The 13,203-nt window shown below is 42.5% G+C and overlaps 1 protein-coding gene across 3 annotated transcripts in view; it reads right to left on the reverse strand.

The window, feature by feature from the left end:
- Nucleotides 1–11,690, reverse strand: part of SESTD1 (SEC14 and spectrin domain containing 1) — a 52,494-nt gene extending 40,804 nt beyond the window's left edge. For 2 of the 3 annotated variants that reach the window (XM_072342036.1, XM_072342040.1), the window contains exon 1: nucleotides 9,719–9,857. The gene's annotated coding sequence lies outside the window, so the exon portion shown is untranslated. Of the gene's footprint in view, nucleotides 1–9,718; nucleotides 9,858–11,659 lie in introns of those variants that run through there. The other variant, XM_072342039.1, reaches the window with a different exon arrangement.
- Between the last annotated feature and the right edge of the window lie 1,513 nt (nucleotides 11,691–13,203).

The raw sequence follows: 13,203 nt of genomic DNA on the forward strand, positions 1-13,203 counted from the left end.
CAATAGGCCACTTCTGGTAAGTAAATGCCAGACCCAAAAGATAACAGCAAAGTTGAGAGGAACCTGAGGTCTCCATAAATTGCAGTTACCATGCCTGAAACTACCTTCCCCTCCTTCTTAAAAGTGATCGCACATATTTATAATAATAAAAAAATCTATTCATACTATTCATATAAAGAAAAAGGCAAACCTAATTCTGCACAAAAATTCCTAATTCAAAACTGATCCAAGACACAAAAAAAAAAAAAAAAAAAAAAAAAAAAAAAAAAGCCCAAAATTCATTTTTTTTTTCTTTAATTCCTAATCTGGAGCTCCATTAGGGTACTTGTGTATATATGTACACAAATAGAACTTTTTTCCTTGGAACAAAAATGTTAACAGAATCCAGACTGTAAGTGATCTAGGGGAAGTGAGGAGAAAAAAAAGAAAAGGAAAAAGACTTCAAACAGAGCACCCGAGGTAAAATACAGTTTTTCCTTTTCTTGATGAAACAACGAGCTTCACTGCCAACAAAAAACACAGACTATATTTTTTCTTAAACCAAGAAACAGAAACATTAACTTTTTTACCCTCTCTCCCTGTTTTAATACAGTGATCCACAATGTTTGTTACCACCTGTTACCACCCCTTAGCCCAAATTCCCCCACCTAAGTGACTTCTTTGGTAATTACACATACAAAACACACTTCCCACATTATAGAAAGAAGCAAACAAATCCTGTCTTTCAGGAGACTGCATGTCAAGACAGCTTGCATTTTAAACAATTACTCACATGAGACCCTACTAAATCTTCCTGTATGCTACAGACAAAAAATTGGGGGCCATGGCATAAAACACAAAACTCAAAAGAGTGACTCAGGCACTATCATTTTTGCCTCCCAACCATGCATGTAGCTAAATAGAGTTGATAGTTTTTCCTTTCCACCTTAAGTTATATTTCTAAGTTACTACAAATGGATATTGTAATCAAGAACAAAAGCAAACTTCCACATTCACACCTCACAATTATCACCCCTTCACATATAAAACTGTTATCTCAACTTACTGACTCCAGTGAGCATATTTCTTTGTTATTAGTAAAACACCAATTTATTTCACTGAACTTGAATAAGTTCTACATGGTTTTCTGCCATAGTACTGGCAGCGTTCATGGATCAAAATAGTTCCTTTGTTCCATATTTCCTGTAACCTAAGGAAGTATTCTGTTCATTGAGAGTGAAGGGAGGTGAGTCAGAATTGTAATTTAAACACCTCGCCTTTGTTCCAGAAACTCGTGAAGTTTGAAACTACTTCTCTTCTATGAGAGCTCTGACATGCTCTATCCAGAAGAAAACTCTCCACAGCATGCTGACAGAATACACCAGAAAAACAAAACCTCTAAGATTAAAGAAAGATCAGGAAGAATTATTATGCACACAATTATAGAATCAAAGAATCATAAGGCTGGAAAAGACCTCTAAGATCAACTACTCCAGATGCCCACCCACAACCAATAGTACAATATTGTCCACTAAACTAAGTGCTAAACCTACCTAACTTCACCAAGCAGCCTGTTCCAATACCTCACAACTCTTTCAGAGAAGTTCTTCCTAATATCCACCCTAAACTTTGTATGGTGCAACTGAAGAGCAATCCCTCTTATCCTATCACTGTAGACTAAGCTGACCATTGCCTCATCACAACCTCCTTTCAAGTAGTTGTAGAGGGCAATAAAGTCTCACCTGAGACTTCTGTCATGGTTTTGTAAAACTCTCCTCAGCCCACTCCTCCTAAGACTCACACTCCCAATCCTTCACCAGCTTCATTGCCCTTATCCCAACATGCTCCAGAGCTTCAGTGTCTTTCTTGTGAGGGGTACAACTGGTCAAATTCATTAGATCTGAAACCTCAGTGAAAAGTTAATAAATGTTTGTCTGTTCAGGAGTATCTATTGCAAGTTACAGGGAACAAATAATTGCATTATTTTCTCATCATGTATCCAGCAATACAATGTAGCTGCTCTCCTAAACTCAAGATGAAAGCTCAAAAACAAAAATCTGGTTTCCATTCCTTTTTCTGCTATGAAATATACATATGGCTTTCAGCAAGTCATTTATCCCTTTTAGTCTTCATTCAATCTCTCCATCTGTAAAACGGAGATGTTATGCATTAGTTCCCTTTTTGCAAGAGCACTGTGATGTTTAATTCATTAATGTTTTGAAGACTTGAGAGAATATAAGGAGCTCCATAGATTTGCCTATAAATAGCCAAGGAGCAGATGGGCAGCTACATTCAGAACTGTAGCAGCTTGCAAGTCCAGACACAAACAATAGCACAAACAATAGACATTCTGAAATACTGAGGGGAAAAAACAAAAGAAAAAAACCTTGATCATATGGGCTGAAGTTTTGAGTTTTTAAAATCAACTTCTGAAATGCAAGCCTTCAAAATTAACAGCTTCATTCTCTGAAGCCAGCACACAGATGCTAACTCCAACCCAAAAAAAGCATTAGCCCAGACAATCTGGATCAGCTTAAAACAACCTCATCCATGTCACAGAAAAATAAAACCCATATGCAAGAGACAAAGAAAAAGCTAACTATCACAGTTACCTAAGTAGATCATTATTCTATCTTCTGTTAAAACTACATTAAATTTATGGGATAGAAGCAGATAGAACACAATAGTATCTCCATCACTGACACCCCAGGGGAATCCGAGAAGCACACTAAACCACATTAAACCAACCCAGAAAACAAAACAAACAAACAAACAAAAAAAGCTGTAAACATTCATTCATTACCTTTGTTTCTAATTAAAGAGCAAATAGAACTGGGTTGCTCAGCTGGACAGATTCAAAGTAACAATAAAACTGACAGATGAACATCAGCTTAGGTACTCAAAAGCAGATAACCATTAGGAGCATTTAAGTGTTAGTAGCCCTTGAACAAAACAGTTCTTTTGAAAAAACACATTTTATACTGTGCCTGATTTTCAAATTGTACATTAAGAAAATATTACTGATCTTCCTTAAAATGATAATCCATACCAAAGAATTAAGAAAATAGCAACTATGGACCAAGGAGAGTTGATCAGTCTATAAGTTTGTTCACAAAACGCAACCATGCAATGTCAGTTCCATTAAACATGTGTGATCAGTACTTTTAACTCAGCAACTTGTGAATTGTGACAGCAGATGAATGTAGCTTGAAAAACATGTCCACCTTTTGATTAAAAGTCTGTGAACAGTGTGCAGAGTTCTCATCCAAAGGCATATTGTCACAGCCTTTTCAGATTTAGCCTGGAAAAAGTTCTCAATTTCTCCTGTCCTTTTTTCATCTGGATATTCAAATCCTACCTTGCAAACATGGTCATTCATCTAACAATTGAATGTGAAAGTGCTGTCCTGGATAACTACCTTGCCTATTTAATCCATCTTCAGTATTCAATTCCTACACTTCTCCCCCCTTCCCCCAATATTTTAGAAGCAGTGAAATAAATGAGTGGCAAAAAGAAGTGATGAGCAACCTAATAAATAGGGAGCAAGCAAATGGAAAACAAGAGAATAAGAGCAGCTATGCTGAGAAGAAAAAGGCACTGTGCTCTTAAGTTTCAACTTTGATCTCAGTCAACCATTCATTTCACAGAATGAGAGCTTTTCTTCAGGCTTACAGCAAATGCCAAAGCAAAAGAGAAGGAAGAACACAAACACTATGGCTAATAACCCACAGTTATGACACAGGATACCCGCACCCCAGGCTTCTCACACAAGGGCAAGCACAGGGCTGCAACAATTAGCATGCTCCCAAGGAACAGCACTGCTTTGGATTCAAAGGTCAAGTCCACAGCCAGCAGTCAAACTCCAACCCACAGAAAAGCAGAAGTTTGTAATGATGTCACAACATGTGATATATGAAATTATAGCTTGCTTCAGTTTTGTAACCTTTCCAGCCTCAGTCTTAGCCGAACACACAGTATATGCTAAATTAATGCAGCATCCAGGCTTCTTTAAGGTAACATAGGACAGAAAGTGCTTTTCAGGTTTCAGATGGATCCCTTATTTCTTCTCCTGCCCATCTACAGAGAGAAGCAAATAACAGGGCTTCACATAGAACTCCACAACCTCCCCTTCAGGATGTTAACACAGGCAGCAGCAGAATCTGATCGCTCCTACTGCCTCCCTCATGACAGGCAGCCAAAGCAGCAAGGAGCTGCAGTCATCTGGAAGAGTCCCAGCTCACTCAAGAGAAACAAGTGACCACAGCATAAGCAAAGTGATGCAGTATGGGAGGTGGCTTCTTACACCCCTTTGCTATTTGAACATGCATTAGGTCAACTGAAATGCAATGTTCAAAGCATAGCACAAGCATATTTTTCTTCCTCACGATGCTTCCCTAATACCCATAAAAGAACAGGTTCAGCTCTCAAAATGTACTTAGGTGCAAATCATGTGGAAGCAAGACAAATCGGACCGCAAACCCTTGCAACTGAAACAATCTCAGTTTAACTTAGCAAAAAAAATACTGAGTAATAGAATAAAGTGAGACACCCCACCCTCCTCTGGCTTCCTCTACTGATGAAAAAAAAAAATAAACCACACCATAGCAGTCAGAAGCTTGCACAGAAGAGTTGGCCAAAATAAGTCCCTTATCACCAATACTTTAAAGAATCAGCCAAAACCAGTTCACAATGAAAGATCATAGAGAGTTCTTATGCCTTTGGTACTTTATAAAACTAACCAGACAGTAGGAGGAAAGGGACTGGTCAATTCCATAAGCAGCCAAATCAAAAGATGAAGTCAAGGGACAAACAGCTGCACCGATGAGCGCAACTGTTGGCAGTTCAGAGCAAATGAAAAATAACTTTCCTCTGGGGTGCCAGATTAGAACTTCTTGTTCCTTTTATAACATTTATATAAGAAAACAATCTAGTTCTACAACCTCAGAACAATACACATACTTGGCAATAGTTACAAGTTCGTGTGGCTCAGTCCCTCGGAATCATTTCTCAGGACAGTATGACACTATAATTGCACAGAAACAAAAAGAAATACTCTTCCCAACTAAAAGCCAGAGTCTGGGGCAGAGGCCAAGGAGCCGCATGAGAAGAAAGCTGAGTGGGGAACACAGAAGTAAAGCAGGAAAAAAGCTACCCTTTTAAGGTGGAGAAAACTGACCCAAAACAAATCACTTAACAGGCTATTTACAAATCTCTCAAACTTTGGGTTTGATATATGACAAATTAAATTCCCAGTTCAGGAAGAAGACTGTGTGGGCTTTGAACCATCCTGAACAGTTGCCTCTGTATTTAAAAGTATTATACAAAGTAGTGTCACACACCTCAACCCACTGCAGAGCGCACAGATCAGACACAAAGAGGATAATTAAAACCCCTGCATAAGAAACTAATAAGCAATCTGAGAACTCTTCTGCTTAACTGTTTGGTTAAGATTAGCAAAACGGATATTCCAAATCTGGGCCATAAAAAGCACATTTTCAAGTTTCAAAAAACACCAGAACAACAAAGATGCATTGCTACACAAAATAACTGTTCTGCCCTTGAGATATACTGTATGTGAAAGAAATAAATCTCTCAACTTGCGGAGCTGTCTCTGGTTTTTGTGCTCATGTGAAAAATCCTAAACATTTCAGCTCCTAACCACAATGAAATCTGCCACAGCAGTCACCTGCAGTAACCACAGCACTGGTCATCCTCAAAGAAAAAGATACAACATTTTACTTCTATATATAAATACCTGGAGTATCTTGCAAAGGCATAGCAGATTCATACATTTCAGACTGATAGTATTTTCTAGGGCTGAACTAGAACATCACATGAAAGAATCAGTAAACACTATGTCAAATCTGGAGGCTGGCAGCCCTGCCTGCAGCAGAGGGGTTGGATCTTGATGATCCTTGAGGTCGCTTCCAACCTAAGCTATTCTGTGATTCTATCATATGATTCAGAACATACAAGTTAAAAACTACAGTGTTCAGCAACACCTAAAAGCAGATAAGCCATTGCACCTTTCATCTACGTATTATGTCAGTCTCAACTCTCTCCCTTAAGTATGGTCATTTATTTTCTTCAAGTTCAAACACAGACATAATTCACACATTAACATCAAATCTCTCCTATTCATGCAACACTTTTTGTGTGTGTGGTCTACATTCACCCTTTCATTATATCTTTCTAAGAATACATCTCTGTGCTGTTGGAATTTAGCTTGGCACATGCCTACTACATTTACCTTCATTGAATTATTGCTTCTGTGAAGCTTTAAGTTGCGCCTTCACCACCTCTTAACTAATTTCCTTTGAGTGTTCTGTCCCAGTGTTCCAAATTTCAGTTTGTCCTAAAAAAAGCTGCAGCTCATCTTCCACTTAGAAATGGGGAGACAACACTCCATTTTTCATTTGCCTTCTTGTTGAATTTAGAGCCTCCTGCAAAGATATCCTCTCTTAAAAATCCCTCATTCTCAGTCTAAAGAATACAAAGCCTTGCCAGGGGATTTTTCTGCCTGTTCACTGAAGGTGCTCAAGTCTTATTTCTCTTGTGTACATAAGCTTATCAAGACCAGAACAGCAACACTTTCTTTTGATGCTTTTAGAATTTATTCCTTACTCTCACCTACAATCACAGCTCTCTTTAGAACTTGCTCATCTCCAGTCTTACATGGAAAGTATCCTCCGCACAACTGAGAACACTGCTGCATGAAATGCTACATGAAACACAGTAACACAAACTGAATTGTATAGCACAACTTCAGTACCTGAAGCCTCCCTTTTGTCATAGTAGGTTTTAAAGGTTTTACATGACAAAATGAGCATGAGAATTAGGTGAGTTAAACAAGACACCAGCAATAGTTTAAGTAAACCTGTAAAACACCAGCTTCAACAACACTTTTCAAGGCAGTGCATTCACCAGCTTCATAATGCACAAATAAATCACAGAAAGATTCATACTACTTTAGTTTTGGAACAGATCAATCTTAGCATATGTACTGGAACACAACACTTTCTGTTCAGAGTTAAAGGTACAGCTCTAAAGTCCAGACTGCAAATCTAGATTAAAAAAAAAAAAACACACACAACAAAAAACAGTCTGTATTTATACTCATCCTAAAAGTTTATTTCCTTGGGGACTGAAAACAGGGATTTATTACAAAACTACGTGATATGGGAACCACTTTTCCAATATGTGCTCACAACTACTTGTAAAACTAGGCATTCAAGTTGCCTGGGACAGCAGGAATCCTGCATTTTCTACCAAAACATATGGTAGACATCAACATTGTTTATAATTAGCAGGCAATGCTCCTGAGGCAGCACCGGAAGCAGTGGGAAAGTAACAAGTTCCAGAATCCTCATGGTACGCTTTCAAGCGGAGGTAATCTACACTGAGTTTTGGGCTAAAGGAAAAAAAAACAAAAAACAAAAACAAAACAAAACAAAACAAAACCCTAAACTTTTGTGGGGAAAAAAAACCCATCACTGAGCCAAACACTGCTATAAAATAATAATTAAAAAAAAAAAAAAAAAAAAAAGAATTAGAATTTGAAGTCAAGATGGAAATAGTCCCTATCTGCATTAGGAAAAAGCAGGATTAAAAGATAAGCAATCAGAGAAAAGCTTCAGCAAATGCTTTAAGACTTGCATAAAACTTTGCAGTGGTGATTAAATGCCATCCAACAATAAAATCCAGCAACTCACACCCGTGTTTACAGTATTAGAGGTGAAGCCAATACACTAGATACATTCTAAATTCATCAAGAGCGGCATTACCAGAAGTTTGCCAGAGACACAAATAAAGCAAAAAGATAGAGAGATGGCAAGAGTACATGCCCTCAGGTCAGGGACAACGGTATCAACAGCAAGTATTCAAGAGAACTGGGCAGATGTGCTGTGAAAGTCTGGAGACATCAATCCCTAACACTGCCATTGCCCAGGGCAGGCTTCGCTCACTTGATCTGGAGCTGCCTACTGAAAATACTGCGTATTTCCTGACTACTCATCATCCCTCCTCATCCTCTAGCCTACAGACTGAGCCAGTTGTGTAGCGTCACGATTAAGCTCACCACTGACACATTTAGTCTATTTCACAAGTATGTCCCCGTTTCCTCCCTAGCATCCCTCCCAGGCAGCAAGTTGACACTGACATGAAACTGATCTGATTCATTTTCTTTCACGCTGCTAGAAAACAGCAATCAACACCAAAAATGTGTACATTTTCCCTGTTAGTGTAAGCTATACTGAGAAATGTGACTCCACACCTAATTTATAACTACAGCTTATAACTCAAGGAGACATCAGGGCACTGTTTCTTATCAGGCAACTACAGTTCTCTCATTTTTTTTCTTATTTCTCAGAAAACAGATATCTAAACTGCAAATAAGACATCAACTATTGTAACTTGAGGAAAAAACTGTTGGCTGAGATGATTTTATACAGTTCTCCAAGATGCAACAACTTATGATGGAAAGAGTAGCACAAAACCCCCAAACCCATCACTAAGAACACTGCAACTGTATCTAGGTTTGTTTGCTTTTCACAACAAAACAAAGCGGGATCAGCACCCGACAGGCAAGTCTTTGACCATGCTTCAGATCGCCTCCCGTTACCCCCATTAAGTTGATGCCTGGTATGGACAATAAGACCAAGTCTGTAAAAAAAATACATAAATTCAGAAATATGAAAGCCCTTACAGGAGCTCATCAACATAGCTGTTCATGAAATACAATCACAGTACTTGTGATTTACGGTGCACTAAACCTTAACAGAAAATATTACAGAACAAGGAAAGAAGGGAGAAGAATAAAAATAAATAAATAAATAAATTTAAAAAAAAAAAAAAAAAAAAAAGACCTTGTTCATCACGGGGATTTTAAACGAGTGATCAAAGTCAGCATCCAATCATTCAGATAACGCAGACCCTGCAATAGCAGGAACGCAGAGGGCCACTATTTCCTTTGGGACCGAGATGAAAGAGCTACTGACTGGAGCAGCCACTGATACCGATCCACGTAAGCATCGCAAATTGCGTTCACTGTAAGAAACGCACAAAAAAAAAAAAAAAGCACACCGCAGCAATCTGTTTCATTCTTAAATAGTTGCTTCTCTGCACAGGGATAAGCAGCATTTTAACACACTACAGAGAATATCTCCTACCCACAACCGCCTGCCTGAGAGGCTCTATGAATGGGCAGCACGAGACGCTACAATCACGGGGGGAGCAAAGCCAGAAGCACCAGACAATGGACCTGTCAAAAATCAAAGAAATGGCAACCGGGGCCGCGAGCAACCCGCGCCGCAGCCGTGAATCAGCTCTCCCGAGCCAGCAGCGCTTCCACGCGCGGCGCAGCGCCCGGCACGAGGCGGTGCTGGTGCCGGGGCTAGTCCCGCTGACCCGCTCCGGGCAGCCCGGCCGCGCGCTCCCGCACAAAGGCAGGCCCCGGCCACCCGGTGGCCCTCCCCCGCAGCAGCCACGTCCGTAGCGGCGGCACGGACAAAGCCCGGACCTGTTGCGCCGGCTCCCCCGGGTGACCGAGCTCGGCCCCGCTGGGGCTGTCCTGCGAGGCCGGGACACCGCGCCCCTCCGCGCCCCGGCCAGCCGGCGAACACCCGGCGAAGCGGTGCACCCGCAGCCGCCGGGGAACAAAGCGCGGCCAGGCCGCGGGGCCTGCGCAGCACTCGGTGTCGGGGCTGCAGCACGGGAAGAGCCCTCGCGGGCGCGTACTTACCGAGCTGCGGCGCTCCGGATACCCGGACGGGCAGGGCGGGCGCGGGGCGGAGTCGGGTCCCGCCCGCTCCGGCCAGGCTGCGGCTGCTGTCCCCAGCCGCCTCGCAGCTCCTCGCCGCCCCGGCGAGTGCTCCGACCCCTCCCCCGTCGGGAAGGAGACGGTGGCCACGGGCCGCCGACCCGCCTCCACCCGTGCCTCGGCGCCCGCCTGCGGGGCACGCAAACGGCCGCCTCTCTCCCTCCGTCGGAGCCGCCGCGGCAGCTGCGCGGGATCCGGCCCGGCCGAGAGACGGCAACGAGAAGCCCCACCCCGCCGGGAGACAATGCGCGGCCGCCGCCCCGCTAGGGGGTGCCGCGCCGCCGGCCTGCAGGCAGCCCCTCCCAGCTGCGGTCGGGGTCCGTTCCGAGCTCAGCGCCGCCACGGTGGGGCTGCTCGAGTTCCAGCGGCAGCGCTTCCCCGAGAAGCGTGTCTGGTGCGTACACGAGTCGCTTGTACGGCGTGCAGGGCCTTGCCTGCCAGTAACTTTGTAACTATCCGGTGTGCTGAGCACGTGTTGAATTCAAGGCAAACTGACCACAGGTGGAACTGGTCAGTGGTAAGGTCCTGGGCAGATGTATTATCCGCTACTTCCACCTGTGGCCCTTTGACATTGGTCTCAGTAACCACAGGACTAATAGCTTGTTTGCCCTAGATCATAGCTATTAACTTCCCATTTTTATCCAGCCCTGGACAAACATACTGACACTGTTAAGCCAAGGCAAAAATGATACCAGTGAAATTGTGGAGTCAAAATGAATGCTACAGAATGACTGAATGTTACTTATTGTATCTAATACCAAACACAAGGATTGTCTCAGAGGCTAGAGCTGCTTGGTTTCTCTCCTCTGAACAGCTTTGTGGAAGCACAGCTTCCCTGCCAGCCCACAGCTGCCTGTGGTAGGACTCATATGTAGAGCATCACTGAGGCACTGACCTCACTCATCCCTCCTCTCAGCAGCACAGCCCCTCCAATGCCCAAGAGCTAAAAAAACAAACAAACAACAGAATTATCATTAATATGTTCAGAGGTGACTGAAGAGACAGGGCTCATCGGCTTCTTTAATGAACCTTCCTTGTTGGGGCTCTCCTTCCTGGGAGAATATTTGTAACAGCAACAGGAAAACAAAAGGAAGAACAAAAAACAAACACCTGTACCCAGACAAATGTACTTTGGACTGAGGATTACAACATGGAAACCCTTCATGGATGCTAACATGAGAATAGAGAGCAAATGAGTTTCCTCCTTGGCAGCAAGAAGTGGGGATCTTGCCCATAGTGCCAGCACACCGAACACTCAGCCCCAATTCCAAGTTTCTGTGGTTGCAACCAAGATTCAAGTGCAGTCTCAGCAAAATAAGATTCCAGATGTAAAGAATTTTGTACTAATTGTCTTTAAAAGAAGAAATAGTTTGCACTATTATTGGAAAATGAATTAGATGAGTGCAAATACATCACACTATCTTCACAGAAGTAGAAACTGAGGCTGCACACCTATTTGCCCAGGTGAATTTTACATGCAAAATTACTTACATGCAAATATTGCATTTAAGAGTTCTTTGGTTAGCCTCCACTTCTTTGCTGTTCTAGGAGCCACTGAGCATCACTTGTGGTACACAACTCCCACTTCAGAACTCAACCAAATGGTTGAAGTTTCAGAAGAGGAAGAACCTCTTTCACATAGACAAGAAGTAGATAAAGTACTCCTAGAGTTTACAATATAACATATTCTAATACAGCGTGGTACAACCTAGTGAGTTAAAATGGCATAATATGGCACAACATAGTTGTAACACAATGAAAAACACAACAGTGACAGCTGAGCATCAAAATCCCAAGCTGCAGCAAGTGAGTTTACTCAAACTCAACACCCACAAAATAAATAAATGGAAAGAATTTGCTTACCTTCAGAAGACTGCAGGTACACAAGAACCTCCAGCAAAACCCTGTTGCTTCCACTGCCACCCCTTAAATGAGGTCCTGGAAGGGGTGGGTCCTGGCTTCACTCCTTCCAGTCATTCAGGGGCATTGCATACACCTGAGTTCCCTGGGGTTGGCCCTGCCTTCCCACCAGGTGCTCAGTCACTGGTTCAAGCTATGACAGCATTTCCACTACAATAATGCACCATGGTACAACATCGTATGATATGGTATAACATGGTACAATATAGTGTGGTACAGTACAATATAATACAACAAGGTGTGATATGGTACAGCATTATACAGTGGGTTACAGGTCAGACTCAAAGCATGATTGTAAATGGGGCTACACCAGGCTGGTGACCAGTCACTACTGGGATGACACAGGGCTCTTTTTCTGGGGCCAGTCCTTGTAAATGCTGTGGTTGCCACACTCAAATGTATACTGAGTAAATTTGTGAATGACACTGAATTGGCAGGAGCTTTTAATGGGGAGATATTGACACATCAGAGGTCTGGGCAATCACCAACTGTGTGAAATTTAATTCTCAGGTTCTGCACATGGGATGAGAAACCCTGGATAAATAAATAGAGTGAGGGACAAGAGATTGGGGAATAGCTTGTAGCAGCTTTAATGCTCTAGGATAAGGCAACTCAATAGTTGTTCTAATCTATGCCTTGACTGGAGCTGTGCTAGTTTGAACACCAACGTGCTCTAACAGGTTTTCTGACTCTTCTTTTCTATCTGTCCTCTGCTGAGTGATATGGCAGGATAGAATCTGAGATCAACAATTTTGTTTAAGGTCCTCCTGGAAACCCAGAGGCATAGTTAATGGCCTTTGCCATGTGAACTACCAGTAAAAGGAAATCATAGTGTATTTTTGTACCAAGGAACAATTTGATTAAAATGAGCCTTCATATATGTTACTATTTTCCAGGAGGCATGCCAGATTTACCCAACCATAATAGAAGTAAATAGGCTGAAAACATCCTGAGCCTTTGGAGCTTTGCTGTGTACCAGCACAACAGAGCCTTTGTTACAGGCAGAGCTGTACTCTCACAATGCAGTCACTGCCTCCAGCTTCAGCTGCTGTGCTTCCCGAAAAAACAGCTGCCAAGGAAAACCAAACCAACCCCCACACACTTCCAGTGGACAGCAGCTTCTCACTGTGACACTGGACCTAGATGCCACCAGGTGTGACAGGACCATCTTGTGCAGCACCCCAGAGCAGCCTCTCTCAGCTTTGTTCTAGCTCCACGTAGCACTGCTGGACACAGACTTGCACCAGGCAGGCTGGAAACCTGCCAGCTGCAAGGATTTACAAGCAAGCTGCTTTGCTTATTGTTTGCTTTCATATCTACATGCAGCAGATAGATGCTTGTTTTCACCTGTAGCTCAAAAATGGCTGTGAAGGTTAAGTTAGTGTAAACTAGCTTAAGTGGCTGGAGATATAGATTGCAGGCTATTGCGGTCCATAAATTGTGTATACCATAAGCCAAGAAATAACTTTATGCACTGGGATTTGTAC

The sequence above is a fragment of the Excalfactoria chinensis genome, chromosome 7, assembly GCF_039878825.1.
Source record: "Excalfactoria chinensis isolate bCotChi1 chromosome 7, bCotChi1.hap2, whole genome shotgun sequence".
NCBI lineage: Eukaryota > Metazoa > Chordata > Aves > Galliformes > Phasianidae > Excalfactoria > Excalfactoria chinensis.